The sequence below is a fragment of the Macaca mulatta genome, chromosome 6 (genome assembly GCF_049350105.2).
Source record: "Macaca mulatta isolate MMU2019108-1 chromosome 6, T2T-MMU8v2.0, whole genome shotgun sequence".
Taxonomy (NCBI): domain Eukaryota; kingdom Metazoa; phylum Chordata; class Mammalia; order Primates; family Cercopithecidae; genus Macaca; species Macaca mulatta.
In genome coordinates, this window is record NC_133411.1 from 152481762 (window position 1) to 152504769 (window position 23008).

The 23008-nt window shown below is 39.4% G+C and overlaps 1 protein-coding gene across 1 annotated transcript in view; it reads right to left on the bottom strand.

Moving 5' to 3' along the window:
- Positions 1-23008, bottom strand: part of LOC144329569 (uncharacterized) — a 330604-nt gene that overhangs the window by 197744 nt on the left and 109852 nt on the right. The gene's annotated exons all lie outside the window — the stretch shown is intronic.

Below are 23008 nucleotides of genomic sequence, written 5' to 3' on the forward strand. Positions count from 1 at the left end.
TATTTTATGGTGTTACTTCTGTTTTCCTACTATTTTTATTTAGCTTGTTTATCATCATTGAACATTATGTTTACTATTTAATATTTTCTTTATTTAGAAGAATTTATTTTTCTAGGGCAGTTTTAGATTCACAGCAAAATTGAGAGGAAGGTACAGATATATTTCCCAAATACCCCTGGGTCCCACACATGCATGGCCTCCTCCATTATCAATGCTCACCACCAAAGTGGTACATTAGTTACAACGGATGAACCTGCATTCACACATCATTATCACCTAGAGTCTATAGTTCACATCAGAGTTCATGCTTGATGTTGTTCATTCTATGGGTTTGGACAAATGTATAAAGGCATGTGTGCACATTATAGTTTCATACAGAGTAGTTTCTATGCCCTAAAAATCCTCTGTGCCCCTGAACAACTGAAGGAGGTCTGGAGTGGAGGGAGGCAATCAATAGGGGTGGGCTGAGGGAGCACAGCTGCAGAGGCCAGCCTTGGAGGACACCTTGAGGGTCCTGTGCTTCATGGTACATGCAAAGCCAGCCTGTCAAGGGCTATAAGCAGTGACGTTCCATAAGCAGGTTTACATTTTGGAGAGATCACCCTGTCCTCTGTGAGGGACATGGGTTAGAAGATCACCTGGGACTCTAGCAGCCTTGGGAAGGTCGTGAGCCAGCAACCCCTCAGACACTTAATTGGATCAATGAAAAAGGTCCAAATTCCTGTTGATGCTAACATCTGATCACCATAGAGCCCTACGACAATTTTAGAATCAGAACCAGCAGCCTAATCCAGTGGTCTCCACTGTGGGATGACACACCTCAGAAGGTGCACAAAACAATTCATTTCAGAGTGGAAGAGAAATACTAGAACTTCTATTTTAAAAAATAATAAATACAAATCAATAACAAATTTCATTATTTCCAAATTGAACATTTCCTTTGTATATTTTATAATGTATTATGTAATGCATATTATCTCATCTATAAACAAATATGGGGTGGTGCTAAAATGCTTTTTACTGATTAAATGCTATTTCCTTCCATGCTGTAAGTCTGCTATCTGTGTCAAAGTCTATGCTGATTCAACCCCTGAAATTACTATTCCAGGACTTTATCGTCATATATGACAGAGATGTAGGGAAGACTTAGGCCAAAATTTATACCAATATATTAAAACAAATAAACACAATAAAGTAAGTTAAAATTTAACATTTGCTTGTCTCTCATGCATAGCCATTCAGTGCTTAGGATAATGTCGGACATACAGAACATGTTTAGTACATATTTGTTGAATGAATAAATGGATGAAGGAATAATCATTTGTTGAAAAATAAAATCAATTTGATGACCTAAAACTTACCTACTAACTCTCTAAATTGTTCAATGCACTCATAAATGAATGGCTTAACCCTTGCTTGGCTGGGTACAAACATTTCAGACACCTATCTTGTTGTTTTTCAGTGTTATTCTCTGGTTCCTGCATGAGACTCAATATTTTCACCAGTACCTTTTCTTCCACCTTGCCTCTTCCTGGCTTTGGCAGTTTCTAGAAGTTGGCTGGACCCCCTGCCTGGCAGGGCTCCTTTATTTCATCTCAACCTCATTGACTCACCTTCCTTCAAGCTGTTCATGTTAAACTCCCGGTTCTGACATCAGAAGCCTAAATGAGATGTAAACCTACCTATAACCATCTCATTTTCTTCGGTATTGATTTAGGTTCCTTTCCTCAAAGCCAGAGCTGACAAAGCATGACAAGATAAATGGTAGAGGTTCCTACAACATTTTTAGGAGCTGCTCAGATTCTGAGGCAAGCCTGAAAGCTCAGGGAAATAGTTACATTAGCTCCTGCCAGCAGCTGCTGCTGCTGCTGTAGACGTATCTAAGTCAGAGGTTGCAAAATTCGAACAGCTATGGCGACTAGCAGTTAATGTCAATGAAGAGTATGCTTTGAGAGACACAGAGAACAGAGTTCTTATGGTGTACAGAGGGAATGCCTATTCCTTAATTCTAGTGAACGCTCACATCTGAAATCTTTTTATATAAAATATTTCAGTTTTTAAATGTTGGCAATTAATTCAACATTAAAAAGACCCATTGTATTGGCTAAATAAAACATATCCAATGGCCGAAATCAGTCCTCAGGCCACTTTTGAGACCTCTGATCCAGAGGGATACCACTGCTATTTTCTTCCATAATCTCACGTGTTCTTTATTATTGGTGTCACGTTTGTTTCATCTTTTCTTCCTCTCTTCTAAATGGCCTTAAATTCACATTTTTTTCTTCTTCATTTCTCAATAAAATAGGAAACATTAAAGATATTTCTTATTAACAACCGTCCTTCAGAAAGTTTAAAAAATAAAAAGCAAATCTTCCTTTTATAGTGGGACAACATAGTTACATGGTACAGACTTTGGAGCAGAGGAGCAGCGGGGTTAGAAGGAAATTTGGAATAAGAGCCAGGTGGCCTGCTTTCTCTCCTGAGAGCCTCAAATGACCTTGCACAAGTTGCTCAACTCTACATTCATCCTGTCTTCTTCTGGAATGCTCTTCCTGCCTTCCTGTTTAAAGGGGCCCTTGTCCTACCGAACCCAGGCCTAGGGCCTCTTGCATCCAGGTTTGGAGAAAGCTTAAGTTCTCCGGCACACTGAAGAGCAGTCCCTTGTGGTGGATGTGGGTGGGTTTTACATTGAGCATCTGTGCCCCTTGCTTAGGTCAGTGAAGTCATGATTTTCCTTTGGGAAATGACCTTTCCTTCTTTGGATGCAGGACAGGTATCAATGAATGGATCCTGCCCTCCCCTGGCCTTGGAGCTGTGCTTGGGCTATCAAGAGAGAATGGTTTCCCACATAGACAAAGGGCACCAAAAGAAAAGAGCACATTTGTAGGACAGGCAGAGCTAACTGGTGACCACTATAACCAACACTGAGTGATGTGAATTTGGGGAAAAGGAAGTGTGCAGAGAAGCCCTGAACTAGGTCCCTCATGCTGCAGATGAGGAAGCTGAAGCTTGGAGGTGTTGGGTGATGACCAGCCAAAGACATCAAAGATGGGGGTTGCAGTCTGTCATCAGCTTCTGATGTAACTTATGAGACTTGGGCCATATTGGTTTGTCAGTCCCAAACCTCAGTTGCCTTATCTGCAAAGTGATCACAGTGGTTTCTGACCGATAAATGTTCTGAGAACGAATAAGGTCTTATCTTCAAAGTACACTGTGCCTTGAAAGTACAAAATGTAACTAGTGAACAGATACCCTGAAGGGTTCACATCCGCTAAAATCAGGCAACACAAAGCCTTGAATATACATGAGGCCTCCCTTTCATCTCGAATTATGTAACATATCACAGTATCATAACATATGCCTAATTCAGCTTCCTGAGCTGATAAGATTGCTCTAGAGAAGTTTCCAGTTTTTGATTTCTACCATAGAGAAGTGGCATAGTATGGTGGTTGAGAGTGGGCTGACAGACCTGGGTTTTAACTCTGAGCTTGTCACTTTCTCATGTGACCTTTGGCACATTACTTTAATTCTCTGCATATCAGTTTTCTCATCTGTAAATGAATAGTTTACATCCGTCAACAGTTACATCAGTTTTCTCATCTGTACCTGAATAGTTGCAGGTATCATAACATGGGTGAACGTGGAAGGAGATCAGGAAAGCAAATGCTTAGGACACAGGGAACTCAGTGGTACAAATGAAGCTCTAAGTCAATGCTAACCAAAGAGGATGATGATGAAACAATAGTATTAGTATGGTATCATGGTGGTATTTATTGTTCACGAGTGGGGTAAGTTCTTGGCTACATAATGGTTTTTAGTGGGTAGGAGGAAGGACAAAGGTGAGCATATCACAGAGAATCTGGCTCAAGTGGGTCATCTGCTTTCCTCCATGCTGTGCAGGCAAGTCCTACAGGACCAACTGTTAGATGCAGTGGGGTCACCCAGCATTGTACTGCTTGCATAGAGAAAATCACCTTTCTAGTAAAGGGAGTGGCAGTAGAGGGAAGGCGAAGGGAAACAAGACAGGATCAAGGGTTGGCCTCGTGGTGGTTCTTCTTTTCTGTGAGTTTGCATGGCAGTTCTTCCTGAAGAACTGCCCCTGCTCAGGAAGAGCTGCTCCTGCTCTCTCTCTGTCATAGTATCCTGTGCTTTCCCCCTGAATTTCATCACAAAATAAATATTTATTTGTGTAGTTACTTTGTAACTATATGTCTCCTCCATCAGACTCTGAGTTCCACAAGAGCAGAGACTATTTCTGTCTCATTTACCACTGAATTCTTGCTATTTTGTAGGCTGAATCCTTGAATTTTGTAGGCTCTCAATGAATATTTGTAGAATAAATGAAAACATGCATCTATCATGGGCTTTCTGTTTCTTCATATATCTGGGAACCTGAAGAAGCAAGTTGGATCAAGTCTGTGACAAAACTGCCCCTGCTTATCAGAAGTTGTTACTGCTTTGGTAGTCCTGGCTGAACTCTTCTCTTCTCTCTCTAGAAGAAATTTCCAGATGAGGCAGAGATCAAATACACACGATTTTCTCATTTGGTGTAATGCAAACTCATTCTACCTGAGTCAATAGTCACATGCAGGCTTCATCCATATCTATGAAGTCAGGGATTTATTCAATCCACATCTACTAAGTCAGTCAGGGGTTTATTCAACAGGCTTTAGGAATTCAGTCAAGTGTTAGGCAGACAAGGCCAGGCACAGTGACTCATGCCTGTAATCCCAGCACTTTGGGAGGCTGAGGTGGGTGGATCACGAGGTCAGGAGTTCGAGACCAGTCTGGCCAACATAGTGAAACCCCGTCTCTACTAAAAATAAAAAAAATTAGCCAGGGGTGGTGGTGGGTGCCTGTAATCCCTGCTACTCGGGAGGCTGAGGCAGGAGAATCACTTGAACCTGGGAGAGGGAGGCTGCAGTGAGCCGAGATCATGCCATTGCACTCCAGCCCGGGCGACAGTGCGAGACTCTGTCTCAAAAAAAAAAAAAAAAAAAAAAAAAAAGAAAAAGAAAAAGAAAAGAAAAAAAATAGAGCTAGGCAGACAAGTCCCCTGAGTTCAAGAGTTTACATTCTAATGGAGGAAACCAAAATTAAGAAGAAGCAAAGATAATTTTAGGTAATGAAAGGAGCCTTGTTGAAAATAACACCTGGTAATGTGATATATGTGATAGTGACTGAACGGTAGAAGGAACAACACAGATTTGGGTGCTCAGGGAAGGCCTGCGAGATGTCTGTTGAAATGAAGCCTGAATGACAAAGGAAACCTGCCATATGAAGATCTAGGCGAAGAGCATTCCAGGTAGAGGAAGAAGCAAATGCCCTAAGGGATGAGCTTGTTACGTTTGAGGAACAGAAACGAGGCATGTTGGGTATTTGTGAAGTGGAATGAGGTAATTCAGACAGGAGGAGAGGCTAGATTCTGTATGGCACTGCTGGTATTAGTAAGGCATTTCTTTTTCTTTTTCTTTTTCTTTTTTTTTGAGACGGAGTCTTGCTGTCTTGCTGTGTCACCCAGGCTAGAGTGCAGTGGTGCAATCTCGGCTCACTGCATCCTCTGCACCCTAGGTTTAAGCAGTCCCCTGCCTCAGCTCCCTAGTAGCTGGGACTACAGGTGCGCCACCGTACCCGGCTAATTTTTTATATTTTAGTAGAGATGGGCTTTCACCATATTGGCCAGGATGGTCTTGATCTCCTGACCTCGTGATCCGCCCACCTTGGCCTCCCAAAGTGCTGGGATTACAGACGTGAGCCGCCGTGCCCGGCCAGGCATTTTTTTTTCCTAAGTGCGATGGAAGATGGAGGGGTTTGGCAGGGGAGAATGGGTTGCCAGGAATCAATAATAAAAGCGGGTCTGTTTTAGTAATCCGGGCAAGAGATGGAGGAAGAGTTTAGACTAGAAGAGCAGCCGTGTATGTGGGGACATGTGGCTCAACCTGCTGATGGATTGGATATGAGGAAAAAGGTGGGATGAACAAAAATTGTTAGAGGTGTGTGCATGAACCGGGGTGAGTGATGGTACTATTTACTCGTTTCAGGAAGAATAGGAAAGAAATAGGTTTCTGGGGAAGAAACCCCCACAAGGTTCTGTTTTATGTCATTTGAGATACTTATTAGATAGTCATTTGAAGATATTAAGGTGGAGTTGGCTATACAAGCTTTAAGCTCAATGGAGAGGTCTAGGGCTGGAGAGGGAGCTGTGGTATTATCAGGGTAATGATGGTGCTTAATTCCATGGTTCTGAATGAGATCATTGATAGAGGGTGTGTAGATCAAAAGTGGAAGGAAGGGAGGAGAACACCTGGAATATAGAACCATGTAATCTGTGCTGATTTATTTTATTTTAGTATCTGAATCATGCTGATCATTTCTTCAGTTCCTCACCATACCTTGCATTTATACTTCTGGAGTCATATGTTTTTATTAGTTGGGCATTTGCTATAAAAATTGTTACTGTAAGCTATCCGTAATCACATTCTAGAAATCAGTTGGCGGGTAACAGATGCACATATGACCACAGGAAATGCCAAAAACCACTTCCCATGGTTGTTCCTCTTGCATGTACACATCTATTTTTAACACTCATGATTGTAAGGCAGAGCTCTTGTCACTTGAGGGAACTGTGTTTCCCAGTGGAATCCAAGGCCACTGGACACAGAGAGCGGCATCCCATGGGCCAGCATTTACTGCTGCTGGTTTGTTAACAGAACTCAGACCTCACGGACATTAGGTTGCTTGATGGGTATGTGCTGGGGGTAGGGAAGGGGAAGGTAAGTGATTGCAGAAAAGCAATTCTATAGTTCTGAGGATTTCCTAACATGTCAAAATTTCTCAGAAAGCTTTGCTAATTTAGGACTTTTTGTCTAATTATCGGAAGTATTTACTCATCTCTTTCCTAAGAGCCTGTGCTCAGTCGGCTCTCTCCTAAGTGGAGTTGATTCTTTTCTAACATGTGATGGGTTTTGACTCAATAATGTGAGAGAGGAAACTTGAAAGTTAAAACCCTGACAGCTCCCTGCTGATGCACAGGACCTGTATTTACATGGCTCCCAAATACCCAATTGGAAATCTATTGCTTAACAAGTGGCTTGTACTAGCTACAAATAAATGGTTTATTTAAGGGGTCAAAATCAGCTACTTCAGCTTAGTGCCATTGCTTTAAAGAAGGACTGTTTTGTAGCCAGAGGCCCTTGGCTTGAATCCAGCTTTAAAAGTTTCTTGTTCTAGTACCATAGGAAAGTCACTTTTTTTCTGTCTTTAGTTTCGTCATTTGTAAAATGGGTATTATTGTCATAGCCACCCCAGAGTCCTATGAGGAGTGAAATGCTGCTCTCTAAACCACTAAGTGTGAAATAAACTCTTAGATAGGAGAAATCCCATTTTCCCATTTTGTTCAGAACTTTTGGAAGGGAGGGAAACTTTAGAAAAAATATTCTCATCTCCAGGGTTCTCCTGAGTTCATAAATTCTCAACCACAGGGGGACTGGGTTTTACTGGTCATGTCTCACCCTACCAGGCAGGATGTGGGTGAATATAAATCTATATCATGATGACTCAAAATGGCCCATTAAGAACTCACTGGTCTTGGTCATATCAGATGAGGAAGCATTGAGCATCTTTTGGCCTGTGTCATACAAAACCATATTCCCTTTCATACTTCAGTGTTCTGTGCTTTATCTGACTCACTATCCGACACCCTTTCTAGCTCTACTTACAGGAGGTTTTAATGCTCCCTTCTTCAAAGTTAGACTCATGGAAGGAGTCAATTAAACAATATTTATTGAATTTAAAATGCACAAATCATGGGTGCTAACAATTACAATTTAGGGGGTTTTACTGCAAACAGACTCACAAAAGCACTCAAAGATACATGGGCAAGACATTGCAGTGTGATACTAAAGAACTAAAAACAATCTAAATCCTAGGAGATTAAATAAATTATGGTACTTCCAAACAATGGAATATTATGCAATCTTCATAAATAATAAGATAGACACATATTTTCTGACATGGGAACATATCTTAGGTATATTACTGTATACAAACCAAACTGCAGAGTATTTATAAAATGATTACATTTATGTAAAATAAAATATCAATACATCTATCTGTATCTGTATAAACATTTTGTGAAAGATATGTAAAGAACTATTAAAGATAGTTACTTAGGGACTGAGGGTAGAGGAATATTTTCACTTTCAGTTTTTTTACTTCTGCCATGTTCATGGGTTTTTACATATGTAAATCAAAATTAGTTAAAACTAGGTCAGCTTCATGGAAGGTTTAGAAGCCACTAATTCCCCTTTCCGAGACAACAGAATGAGAACTTGTATTACTTAGGATTTCTTGGTTGCAAGTGAAAACAACCAAACAAACAAACCAGCTTAAGCTACCCATACAGGAACCCCTTTCATAAGAGAACATGGGTATCCAATGAACTCCAGGGCAGAAAGCACTGCCTGGCCTCAGAAGTATCTGGAAGTGGGAAAGCCATTGTGAACTCAGGGCACATTCTCCATCTCTTGCCTCTGTTTCTCTCTGTATTTGTGTCTCATTCTTACTGTTTGTAGACTCACTTTTTTCTGCTCCCCAGTCCTCATGGCAGAACCTTGGACCCCATGGCTCTCAAATCCCCATGTTACAAGTCTAGTCAAGTGGAGAGATGAAATCACTTGATTCCAGATTCTTGATCCTAATTTCAAGTTCTCAGAGAAGAGTCTCTGATTAGCTCAGCTTGTGTCCAGTGTCCAGCCCTGTTCAATCAATGGTGGCCAGTAAGATGGAGTCTTGTCATAACTTTTGACTGCTGAGGGCCCATTCAGGCTGAGGGCAGAGAAAGTTAATGTGGAAGACCCTCCAAAGCGTCTCAAAACTAAGGCTATTTGATGCCTTTGTCTAACTCCAGGGATGCTGGATTGCTAGGTTACAGATGATGCTATTTTTAATTACCAACTCACTAATTTACTCCTTTTTGTCATGTCACTGATTTATTTTGCTATGAAAACTCACATTGGGGAATGTGTAGCAAAGACATACTAGATATAAAAAAGAACATTGATATGGTTTGGCTGTGTCCCCACCCAAATCTCATCTTGAGTTGTAACTCCCCCAATTCCGAGTGTCATGGGAGAAACCCAGTGGGAGGTGATTGAAATATGGAGGCAATTTTTCCCTGTGTTGTTCTCATGATAGTGAATGAGTGTCACAAGATCTGATGGTTTTATAAACAGGAGTTTCCCTTCACGAGCTCTCTTATTTTGCCTGCTGCCATCCATGTAAGATGTGACTTGCTTCTCCTTGTCTTCTGCCATAACTGTGAGGCTTCCCTAGCCATGTGGAACTGTAAGTCCATTAAACCTCTTGCTTTTGTAAATTTCCCAGTCTTTGGTATGTCTTTATCAGCAGTGTGAAAACGGATTAATAAAAACATTTTGAGGGTTATAAAGTACTTACTTTAGATATATTTAGTAGTTTCATAATGTTAGTGGCTAAACAATTTACCGTTTGACTGCCACATGGTGACTGAGACAACTCAACTATCACATGTTGGGAAGTGTTTAAATAAAAAAGATAATCCACTATGATCAAGTGGGTTTCATACTAGGTATGCAGGGATGGTTTAACATATGCAAGTCGATAAATATGATACACCACATAAACAGAATTAAAAACAAAAACCACATGATCATCTCAATAGATACAGAAAAAGCATTCAACAAAATGTGGCATACCTTTATGATTAACTCTCAGCAAAACTGGCATACAAGGAACATACCTCTATGTAATAAAACTCATCTATGACAAACCCACAACCAACATAATACTGAATGGCGAAAAGTTGAAAGCATTCCCTCTGAGAGCTGAAATAAGACAAGGATGACCATTCTCACCACTCCTCATCAACATAGTACTGGAAGTCCTAGTCAGAGCAATAAGACAAGAGAAAGAAATAAAAGGCATCCAAATCAGTAAAGAGGAAGTCAAACTGTCACTGTTTGCTGATGATATGATCGTTTACCTTAAAACCCTAAAGACTCCTACAGAGAGCTCCTAGAATGGACAAAATAATTCAGCAAAGTTTCTGGATACAGGATTAATGTGCAAAAGTCAGTAGCTCTTCTATAAACCAACGGTGACCAAGTGGAGAATCAAATCAAGAACTCAATCCCTTTTACAATAGTTGTAGAAAAAAAAAAAAAAGATACTTAGGAATATACCTAACAAAGGAAGCGAAAGGCCCTTACAAGGAAAACTACAAAACACTGCTGAAAGAAATCATAGACAACACAAACAAAAGGAAAGACATCCCATGCTAATGGATGGATAGAATCGATATTGTGAATATGACCATACTGCCAAAAGCAATCTACAAATTCAACACAATTCCCATCGAAATACCACCATCATTCTTCACAGAATTAGAAAAAAAAAATTCTAAAATTCACATGGAATAAAAAAAATCCCACATAGCTGAAGCAAGACTAAGCAAAAATAACAAATCTGGAGGCAAACTACCTGATTTCAAACCGTGCTATAAGGCCATCATCACCAAAACAGCATGGTACTGGTATAAGAATAGGCACATAGACCAATGGAACAGAATAGAGAACCCAGAAATAAACCCAGATACTTACATCCAACTGATCTTCAACAAGGAAACACAAGCATAAAGCAGGAGAAAGGACACCCTTTTCAACAAATGGTGCTGGGATAATATTCTAGCCACATGTATGGGAATGAAACTGAATACTCAACTCTCACCTTATACAAAAATCAACTTAAGATGGATTAAGGACTCAAATCTAAGACCTGAAACTATAAAAATTCTAGAAGATAACCTTGGAAAAACCCTTCTAGATATTGGCTTAGGCAAGGATTTCATGACCAAGAACCCAAAAGTAAATGCAATAAAACAAAGATAAATAACTGGGACTTAATTAAACTAAAGAGTTTTTGCACAGCAAAAGGAACAGTAAGTAGAGTAAACAGATAGCCCATAGACTAGGAGAAAATCTTCACAATCTATACATCTGACAAAGGACTAATATCTAGAATCTGCAACAAACTTAAATAAATCAGTAAGAAAAAAAACAAACAATCTCATCAAAAGTGGGCTAAGGACATGAATAGACAGTTCTCAAAAGGAGATATACAAATGGCCAACAAACATAAAAAATTTCTAAACATCACTAATGATCAGGGAAATGCAAATCAAAACCGCAATATGATACCACCTTACTCCTACAAGAATGACCATAATCAAAAAATGAAATAACAGCAGATGTTGGCGTGGATGTGGTGAACAGGGAACACTTTCACACTGCTGGTGGGAATGTAAACTAGTACAGCCACTATGGAAAACAGTGTGGAGATTCCTTAAAGAACTAAAGGTAGAACTGCCATTTGATCCAGCAATCCCATTACTGGGTATCTACCCAGAGGAAAAGAAGTCACTATTTGAAAAATATGCTTGCATACACATGTTTGTAACAGCACAATTCACCATTGCAAAATTGTGGAACCAACCCAAATGCCCATCAATCAACAAGTGGATAAAGAAACTGTGGTATATATGTATGATGGAATACTACTCAGCCATAAAAAGGAATGAATTAATGGCATTTGCAGCAACCTGAATGAGATTGAAGATTATTATTCTAAGTGAAGTAATTGAGGAATGAAAAGCCAAACATCGTATGTTCTCACTGATATGTGGGAGCTAAGCTATGAGGACACAATGGCATAAGAATGATACAATGGACTTTGGGGACTTGTGGGGAGAGGTGGGAAGGGGGTGAGGGATAAAAGACTACAAATATGATGCAATGTATGATGCTCGGTGATGGGTGCACCAAAATCTCACAAATCACCACTAAAGAACTTACTCAGTAACCAAATATCAACTGTGCCCCAATAACCTATGGAAAAATAAAAATAAATTTAAAAAATGAAATTTTAAGAAAGGGACTCTTTATGTCACCAGATTGAAGATTCTCATCTTCAATAAATTTATGCACCAGGAACTGACTAAATGATTATTGTTCAAATATATTTTTAAGATATGTCATAAGAAAAATGAAATACTGTAAGTATCCTACATAGAAGTTGTATATCTATAGCCTTCCTTTCTTCTATCTTACTAGTATTTATAAAGTACCTACTATATATAGCTCAAGCACTCTGCTAGGCATGAGAATTAAAGAATGATGATAGTACTTGTGTGATCTCAAGAACTTCACAGTCTAGTGGAGGAGACATTTATGTAAATGAAAAACAGCAATATCATGTGTTAATAGAGATAAACACATGTAAGACGATAGGGCTCAGAGGATAGGTGGAAGAAATGAGCCTTACACAGGGTAGAGAATATTTCTACCTTTGTCAAAGGATGAGGAGGAAATGGTGAATGTAGTGTCAGAAATAGTGAACATACAGAATGCCTTACAAACACCAAAATGAAGGAGTAGTCAACAAATGTAGTTTTCTATACACCTATTTTTGAGCTTCAAGATGGTCTCTTATTTGTACACAAATTAAAAAATAGCTAGCTCATTTAATTCCTTATTTAACTCAGTTTCATGAGGGCAGGCCCATGGTCTTCTAGTTTATACCATGTTCCTGATATCTGCACCATGTCTAGTGCATCATAGGTACTCACTAAGCATTTTTTAAAATTAATATATTTATGGAATGGAAACAAATACACAAAAAAGTTCACAGACCATAAGTGTACCACATGATAAATTTTCATGAACTGAATGCTACTACCAAGATCAAGAAATTATGGAATTACTGGGTCACGAGTAAATTCCCAATGCATACGTTTGACATTAGTAGGAATTGTTAGTTTTCCAAAGTCGTTATACCAATTTACGTTCTTCTCAGTAGTAGATAAGAGTTTCAGTTGCTCCTCATGCTTTCCAGCAGCTTGGAATTATAGGTCTTTTAAATTGCAGCCATTTTGCTAGAGCTGTAGTGGGATTTCAACAGGGATTTCATTGTGGCTTTAATTTGCATTTCTCTAATGGATAATGATCTTGAGCCTATTCATATGTTTTTTGTAACTTGAACATCCTCTTTTGTGAAGTGCTCTTTAAATATTTGCCCATTCTTCCCTTTAATTGGGTTATTGATCTTTATTTCCTATGACTTGAAGGGGCAGGGTTCCACATATATTTTGGATATAAATCCTTTGTCAGGTATAGGTGTTGCAAACATATTCTCCCATTCTGTGGTTTTTTTTTTCACTGTCTTAATGGAGGTGTTTGATAAACAAAATTTCTTATTTTAATGTGATCCATTTAATCAATTTTTCTTTTTTTGAGACAGAGTCTCACTCTGTTCCCAGGCTGGAGTACAGTGGTGCAATCTCAGCTCACTGCAACCTCCACCTCCCAGGTTCAAGGGATTCTCCTGTCTCAGCCCCATGAGTAGATGAGTAGCTGGGACTACAGGTGTGCACCACCACACCCAGTTAATTTTTGTATTTTTAGTAGAGACGGGGTTTCAGCATGTTAGCCAGGATGGTCTTGATCTCCTGACCTTGTGATCCACCTACCTCAGCCTCCCAAAGTGCTGGTGTGAGCCACCACGCCCAACCAATCTTTTTTTTATGGCACTTTAATATTTCTTGTGTCTTGTTTAAAAATCTTTGACTACTACAAGGTCATGAAGATATTCTCCTATGTTTTCTTATAGACACTTTATTTCACCTTTCAACTTAGATCTATAACATAACTGGAATTGACTTTTGTGCATATGTCCAATTCGATTTTTTTCAAATGAATTTCCAGTTGTCCCAGCACCATGTGTTGAAAAGGCTATGCTTTGTCCTAATTCAAGTGATTCTGTATGCATGGGCTTGTTCCTATATTCTCTATCTTATTCTACTGTTAATTTGTCTAGTCTAATGCCAATACCACAATGTTTTAATTATTGTAGCTTTTACAGTAAATCTTGCTATCCAACTTTGTTCTTCAATTCCCATGGCATTCATGGCCATTTGCATTTCCATTTAAATTTTATAATCTTGTTGTCAATTCCCATGAGAATAACCTTCTGGGATTTTGATTGAGATTGCCTTCCTCAAGATGAACTATTGAATCAATAGAGTAATTGGGAGAGAACTGATATCTTTATATATTAAATCTTCTAATTGCTGAACATGCAGTATGTTTCCATTTATTTAACATCAGTTTTACTTTCTCCAAAAATTGTAGGCATTTTTTTTGTGTGTAGAAACTTTGCCCATCCTTTATTAGATTTATTCTTAGGTATGTGATATTTTATTTTCTGCTATTGTAAATGTTATTGCTTTTAATTTTCTTTTCTACCTGCTTAGTTCTGGCTTAATATTTAATTGAATAAATCAAACAACTAATCAATTGAACTGAGAAATGGTAAAACTAGTTATTTGGTATCATTTACACAAAAATAAAGTAATTAAAATTCTTAGAACAGAATATAGAAAACTAAGTATGTGAGGTGGATATTACTCAGAATGAGAACACAGGTAGAGAATTGAGAGCAGAGGACGGGCCTCCTCCTTCCCTTATACTTCTAATCACTAGACCAGGGATTTTCATTAGTCAAACCATCTGGCCTACAGATGGATTTGTTTGATTGTCATGATTTTTTTTTTTTTTAATAAATTGAGTCAACATGGAACAATCGAGTTTTCAAATAAAAATATAGCTGTCGAGATTTTCTTAAAAAATCAGAAATCTGACCCACTGGGCTACAATTCCTTTATGGCCACATTAGGCTGAAGCTGAGTGGAACAGTGGCAGGCTGGGTCTCTAATATCACCACTGTCTTTGTGACATATTGTCTCTTGGACTGGGCTTATTTAATTCCCAGCCTAGCTTTATCAGAAAAGTCCTTAAAAGAGTTATTGAAACAAAATGTTTTCACTGTCTCACCTCCTGTTTATTCTTGATCCCTCTCCAGTGGATCTGCTCTCTTCAAAGTCTTTGTTGACTGAAATCTTGCTAAATATTGGGCAATTCTTTGTCTTTGTTGTAGTCAGTTTCTTGGTATGATATTTGCCAAGGTTGACTATATGCCCCTTCTTGAAACTTTAATCTTGAAAACTTCCACGATGCCACAGTCCTTTGTTTCCCTTCTACCTTACCAATTATTCTTTGGTTTCTCTTCCTTGTTCTTACTATTCTGGAGCTTCTAAACGTTGTGCTCCAGAGCTTTGGCCTCAGCCTTTTCTATCTTCTCTCTCTGCCTTCTCTCTGGATAGGCTTGTCCAGTTTCATTGCTTTAAATACCAACTGTTGATGATTCCTAAATCTGTATCTCTCTCTTTTGACCTTGCTCCTGAATTCTGTCTAGATCTGAAAACCTAGTTGCTTACTGGGAATCTTCATCTGAATGTCCAATAGGCATTTCAAACTTAATCTGTTCAAAACAGGACTTTTGATACTCCTTCCCAACCAGCCTTCCCCAGTCTTCATCTCAGCGAATGGAATCACCACTATCTGTGCTCAGGTCAAAAACCTGGACATCTTTGATTTCTATTTTCCTATTAAACTTCTACCCAATTTATTCACCAGTCTTGTGGCTTTCCAAAATATACCCCAAATAGTTCTTAGCATCTCCACTGTCTCAGTGCTCCTCTTAACCACTAGTATCTCTTTCCTTCCAGATGGCCCCCCACTGCTTCCTCTCTTGCTTCCCCATGGTCCATTATCCATGAAGCTGCCAGAATATTTTAAAGATGCATGTTCTGTTTTCAAAAAACCTTCCAATGGCTGCCCATTACATTTAGCATCTGTCTTAGTCTGTTTTGGCTAATTTAATAACTTAGACTGGATAATTTATAAACAGCAGAAATTTATTGCCCACAGTTCTGGAGTCTGGGAAGTCCAAAATCAAGGTGCTGGCAGATTTGGTGTCTGGTGAGGGATTGATCTCTGCTTTATAGATGGCACCTTCTGGCTACATTCTCACATGGTAGAGGTGGAGAACAAGCTCCCTTGGGCCTCTTTAATAAAGACGCTAATCCCATTCACAAAGGCTCTACCCTCAATGACCTAATCACCTCCTGGAGGCCCCACCTGTTAATGCTATTACATTGGGGATTATGCTATTACATAAGGGATTATGAATTTTAGGAGGTGCAAGCATTCAGACCATAGCTGCATTCAAAAACCTCATCCTGAAAGGAAAAGCCCTATGTGATTGGGCTGCTGCCTACCTCTACACTTTTTGTACCACTCCCTACTTTAACTACTATGCACCAGCTATATGAGCCTTCTTTCAATTCCTGAAAAATCACAAGCTTTTTTCTTCCTCAGTACCTTTGCAGGGGTGCTCTCTGTCTGGAGTCTTTTTGTCTAGGTGCTTGCACACTTGGCTCTTCATTAATATCCAGGCCTCATCTTAAATATTACATTCGGCAAGAGGCCTTTCCTGACCACCCTATTGAAAGTGGTCACAAGCCATTCACTATTACTGCTTTCTTCTTCTTCTTCTTTCTTCTTTCCTCTTCCTTCTTCCTTCTTTTCTTCCTCCTCCTGCCCTCCCTCCCCTTCTTCTTTTTTCTCCTCCTCCTCCTCCTTCTCTCTTCCTTCTTCCTTCTTTCTTTTCTTCCTCTGCCTTCCTCCTCCTTCCTCTTTCCTCTCTCCCCTTCTTTTCTTTTTCTTTTTCTTCTTCCTCTTCCTCTTCCTCTTCTTTCTCTCTTCCTTCTTCCTTCTCCTGTTAAGACAGAGTCTCACTCTATTGCCTGGGCTGGAGTTCAGTGAGGCAGTGAGTGGCCTACTCATGGCTCACTGCAGCCTTAACCTCCTGGGCTCAGGTGGTCCTCCCACCTCTGCCGCCTCAGTAGCTGGGGCTACAGGCATGTACCACCACACCCAGCTAATTTTTTTTTTTTTGTGGTGGGTCTTTGCCATATTGCTCAGGCTGGTCTTAAACTCTTAGGCTCAAGCAATCCACCTGCCTTGGCCTCCAAAAGTGCTGCAATTACAGGTATATGCAAATAGTATGCAATAGTTCATACTATTGCAGTTGGCCAAGCCTTCTGTTTAGTAACCTGCATATCAGTTATCATTTGGCTTTCCCTTTTTACTATTATTTGCCTATTATTTGCCTTTTCCCTCAGAATTTAGCTATAGAAGGGGAGAGTCTTCATCAGGCTGACCGCTCCATCTCTACTATCTATGAAAATGCCTAATACAGGGTAGGAACTTGATTACTGTTGGCTGAATGAATGAGTACAAACATTGGGAATGAAGATTCCTGATGGATTCTTGTTGTCCCGTATTGCCAAACCTTCCCTACACCTTGTACTATTTCTGCTGACAAATGAGCTGTTTAAATGAGATTGAGGATATATGGCTTTAACGCAAAAATTAATTAATTTAAAACATTTATTGGGAAACAAAGATATGTAGAAAGTGAAACATTTCGGTTATTGTGTGTCATATATATGGTTAAAATATTGACAAAATATAGTATTACAATGCCAAGAAGAGAAATGTAGTCTGGATCCCCTGAATTAGATATAACTCAATAATACTCCTAAGGAAGGTTGGGATGTATGTAGAGATCTTTTTATTTGAACCAGGTGTCCTCTTCTACCTTATCTGAAAAAATACTCATATTTTTGTTTACCACATTATCTGATTTCACTAATAATAATTATACTGAAAATGAAATTCAACTTACATTCTTCACCATTACAAAAGTCTGTAGAAATATCTTTTGATGAGATACCATCTCACGCCAGTCAGAATGGCATTATTAAAAAGTCAAGAAACAACAGGTGCTGGCAAGGTTGCAGAGAAGTAGGAATGTTTTTACATTGTTGGTGGGAATGTAAATTAGTTCAACCATGTGGAAGACAGTGTGGCAACTCCTCAAAGATTTAGAACAGGGAATACCATTTGACCTAGCAATCCCATTACTGGGTATATACCCAAAGGAATATAAATCATTCTATTATAATGATACATGCATGTGTATGTTCATTGTAGTACTATTCACAATAGCAAAGACAGGGAATCAACCCAAATGCCCATCAATGATAGACTAGATAAAGAAAATGTATATATACACCATGGAATATTATGCAGCCATAAAAAGGAATGAGATCATGTCCTTTGCAGGGACATGGATGAAACTGGAAGCCATTATCATCAGCAAACTAATGCAGGAACGAAAACCAAACACTGCATGTTCTCACTCATAAGTGAGAGCTGAACAATAAGAACACATGGACACAGGGAGGGGAACGACACACCCTGGGGCCTGTTGGGGGAGGGCACGGTGGGGAGAGCATTAGGAAAAATAGCTAATGCATGCTGGGCTTAATACCTAGGTGATGGGTTGATAGGTGCAGCAAACCATGATGGCACACATTTACCTAGGTAACAAACCTGTACATCCTGCACATGTACCCTGGAGCTTAAAATAAAGAAATATCTTCTGATTATATTTGTAGGGCTCTTTTTCATTTTTTTTCCTTTTTTTTTTTTTTTTTTTTTTTTTTTGAGATGGAGTCTCGCTCTGTCTCCCAGGCTGGAGTGCAGTGGTGAGATCTCGGCTCACCGCAACCTCCGCCTCCTAGGTTCAAGCGATTCTCTTGCCTCAGCCTCCTGAGTAGCTGGGATTACAGGCGTGTGCCACCACACCAAGTTAATTTTTGTATTTTTAGGAGAGTCAGAGTTTCACCATGTTGGCCAGGCTGGTCTCGAACTCCTGACCTCAGGTGATCCTCCCACTTCAGCCTCCCAGACTGCTGGGATTATAGGCATGAGCCACCACACCTGGCCATACTTGTAGTTTTCACTACCGCTTATCATGCAGTTTGCTGTGGATCCCAGTGTTTTATGCATTTCCAAATCAATGGTCATAACAGACTGAATATTACCTTTGCCAAGTGTGCCAGTGAGAAGCCTTCCTAAAGATAAATAACAATATTAAGGACAAACGTCACCAGAAAGGTATTATCCCTGTATTCATGTACTTAAATACAGGGCAAACTTTGTAGCCTTTATTTTAAGCACACTGCTATATGTCTTGGTGGTTTATTTGTTTAAAAATTTAGAAGTCAGAAATTCTCTCCATTCTGCTAGTCTTTCTCTAGCTGTAACTTCCTATCCACAGGAGATTTTTCTTTCTATTTAAACAATTTCTGGAGATTTGAGTACTTTCTTGTTGACTACATTTAGATGAGTTGTTTTATCTCAGCCAAAAGCTCCTTTCCGTTCCTATATGGAGCTTTCTAAACAGACTTCACAAAAACTACTCTTGCAGCTTTTTGGGTTGCTGAAAGGACTAAGACGAGGTCTGCTTATTTTAGGAAGCAAACCAACATGAAGGGAAATTTGCGAGGACCATAACAAGGTTGGATGGCTACTTGCTGGGTGTAATTTTCTTTGAGCTCTTTTATAAAGATGATTAATGACAGCATGTGCCTAATCACATGAGTTTCAGAGTCCAGCTGTCTGGGAGTGAGAGGTAGAGGGATATTAGTCAGCTCTATGTGAAATGTGATATCCAGGGTGAGAACTATTCTCTATCCTTTCCACTCTCATCCCCCCACTGGTGCTTTTGATCCTAGGCTCCGAATAATTCCTGCTCTCCAGTATTGTCAGGCTTTCCTCCACTCCTGGATTCTTTCCCTCTGCTGACAAATGAGCTCAAATCACCCCCCTTTAAATGGCATTGAGGATATATGGCATTAATTCAATAATTAATTTAACGATATTTATGGAGGAGCAAAGCAATTCTAGGCTTTGTAGATACAGGAGTAGACAAGACAGTCAAGATTGCTGTTCTCAGTAAAGTTACATTCTAAGGTGAAGGGGGCTGATGGTGGCAAAGACAATAAACAAATAAATGAATGAGAAGCATGGACGTTAGCATCAAGCACTATGTGGAAAATGAAGAGGGTGATGGGATTGGTTGACAGTAATTGATGGGGCATGGGGAAGACTACTCTAGATTAACCTGGTATTTGTGTGGAACTCTGGTGGGATCCACAAAGTCTGTTCCCTTCTCTCATCTTCCATCTTCTATAGCATCTCTATCTATTCAGGGCCAAACTTCTAGGAAGTATGGTTTGATCTACCGGAACCTGAATCCCTGCCACCCACTGATTCCTTTACGTTACAGTCTGGCATCACTAAAACGACTCCAAGGTTTCCTCATAACTATTATGTAAGCCTGGCTTTTGTGGCTCAGACTCTATATCCTCAGTGCTATTCTCATTGAATTTTTGTAACAGTCTAGTAAGGCAGGTACTAATATTATCCTTACTTTTCATTTTACTTATGCAGCCCAGAGACATTACATAACTTGCCAAGCTGTAAGGGGAGGAAAGTGCATCCTTTACCACTGGGCCAGCTGCCTTTCCAACCTCATGATTTTCCAGGAAGTGTAGCCCTAGAACACCCCAAACTCCCATAGCTAGCTAATAATCCCTCTGTCAAGTTTTTTCTGAAACTCCCTACCCAACCCTTTCCCTTAGAGAACTGGCCACCTTGTGCTTCCACTGTTGCCCGCATACTCTGTTTCACACCACCTGCACCCTTTTATTAACCTCATTGAATCAAGTCTCTCCCTGCAGGGTTGCAGGCTCCTCCACTTTATAGCATACCTAGCATATTTGACACCCTGAGAGATCTTTTTTTTTTTTTTTTTGAGATGGAGTTTTCTCTTGTTGCCCAGGTGTGCAGTGGCGTGATCTCAGCTCACCACAACCTCTGCCTCCCAGGTTTAAGCAATTCTCCTGCCTCAGCTTCCTGAGTAGCTGGGATTTCAGGTGTGTGCCACCACGTCCAGCTAATTTTGTACTTTTAGTAGAGATGGGATTTCTCCATGTTGATCAGGCTGGTCTCGAACTCTCGACCTCAGGTGATCTGCCTGCCTCGGCCTCCCAAAGTGCTGGGAATACAGATGTGAGCCACCGTGCCTGGCGGAGAAGATGATTTTTTAATACCTCCCTCCTCAATATGTTGGCATTGTTTTCAATAATAATCATGAAATGAAGTGAATAATAGTGGCCAGAAAAGAAATGCAGAAAGTAGAAATTTTCTATTTTTGTGTTTCATGTATATCGTCATGTCAGATTAAAAAATATTTAAAAAGATAATACTATAATAGACAAAAATTAAGATGGCTTAATGTGTTTTAATTATGTCACTGTATGTTTTGAACAAAAGGAAAAAATTCATGCCTACCAATTGGTCTGCCACAGAAATGAATAACAGCATTACATTTCTGTTTCCTTGACTTATGTGCATTTGCCAATGACTTTATCAAAATTATTCTTTTCACATATTCATGTTCAATAGATGAATAACCAGATTTCTCAGTCTATCTTCTCTTATGGTTGATTAAATGACATGTTTTAAAAATTAATTTTGGAAACTTTTGCACAAAGTAACAGATATAAAGGAAAGGTCTGAAATGTAAGTTTGGCAGAAATTCATAAAAATCTCACTGCACAATAAATTCCACAAATTTCAAAAAGGTCTATGTCTTTGTTTATTTGGGATCAATTTTAGCAGCCTTCACATGGCTCTGTAGTCAAAAAAATTTAAATACAAATAAAAACTCCATGTGTTTACAGAGAACGGCAGAGTTAAAATAACTCAAGTTGTATTTTTCATCTTTACAATCCCTACATTACCATTTATAATTTTAGATCTTCTGTTTAAATGCAGGAATATGTGATACCAAAGGTTTGGAGACACACTGAGCCCAAAGCACATTGAAACAAATTGCTACAAATTTATACTCAAAACAAACAGATGTAGCAATTATATTACTGGGAATTCTCTGAATATCTTCCATGTACAATATACGATTTATTAAAATATAGGAAATAAAAACCCGCTAATATTAATTTACATATATATAATTAAAACTCAGTAATCAATTGATGAGAAGTTAGACTAATAAGAGATGTTTTGAGAGAAGAGTAGTTTATCACTGACATTGTTTAGAGTTGCCAGTGCCTGACAATAATAAAAAGCATTGAATTTTTTTTTTTTTTGAGATGGAGTCTCACTTTGTTGCCCAGGCTGGAGTGCAGTGGCGCAATCTCAGCTCACTGCAAGCTCCGCCTCCTGGGTTCATGCCATTCTCCTGCCTCAGCCTCCCAAGTAGCTAGGACTACAGGTGCTCGCCACCATGACCGGCTAATTTTTTGTATTTTTAGTGGAGACAGGGTTTCACCATGTTAGCCAGGATGGTCTCGATCTCCTGACCTTGTGATCCACCCGCCTCAGCCTCCCAAAGTGCTGGGATTACAGCCATGAGCCACCGCACCCAGCCAAAAGCATTGATTTTTCAGTTGGTTTTGTTGTTATTTTAAAATTTTCTACAGATAATGCTCCCAGAAGTTCATCCTTGGTGTGCCATGGAGCCATGTTTTACTGATCTTTCTGTTCCCAGGACCTGGCATTGTTCTCTGCAGTACTTGGACTGGCCAAATACCTGCCCTGATGCCCTTTAATCCCCTTGGCTCCCTTGACAGGGTCCTCCCTGATCTCCACTTACCTCTCTGCCTGAAACTTGTCCCCAAGGATTTCCAAAGATTGATAATTCCAGGTATTACAATCAAAAGAGTTTGTAACATATGAAAAAAAGTTCAACATCACTGATCAGCAGAGAAACGCAAATCAAAACCACAAGGAGATACCATCTCACACCAGTCAGAATGGCTATTATCAAAAAGTCAAAAAACAACAGAGCTGATGAGGTTATGGAGATAAAGGCATGCTTCTTCACTGTTGGTGGGACTGTAAATTAGTTCAACCACTGTGGAAAACAGTGTGGCAATTCCTCAAAATCGCCTAGAGACAGAAATACCATTTGACTCAGCAATCCCATTACTGGGTATATACACAAAGGAATATAAATCGTTCTGTTATAAAGACACATGCATACGTATGTTCATTGCAGCATTATTCACAATACCAAAGACATGGAAGCAACCTAGGTGTCCGTCAGTGGTAGACTGGATAAAGAAACGATGATACAT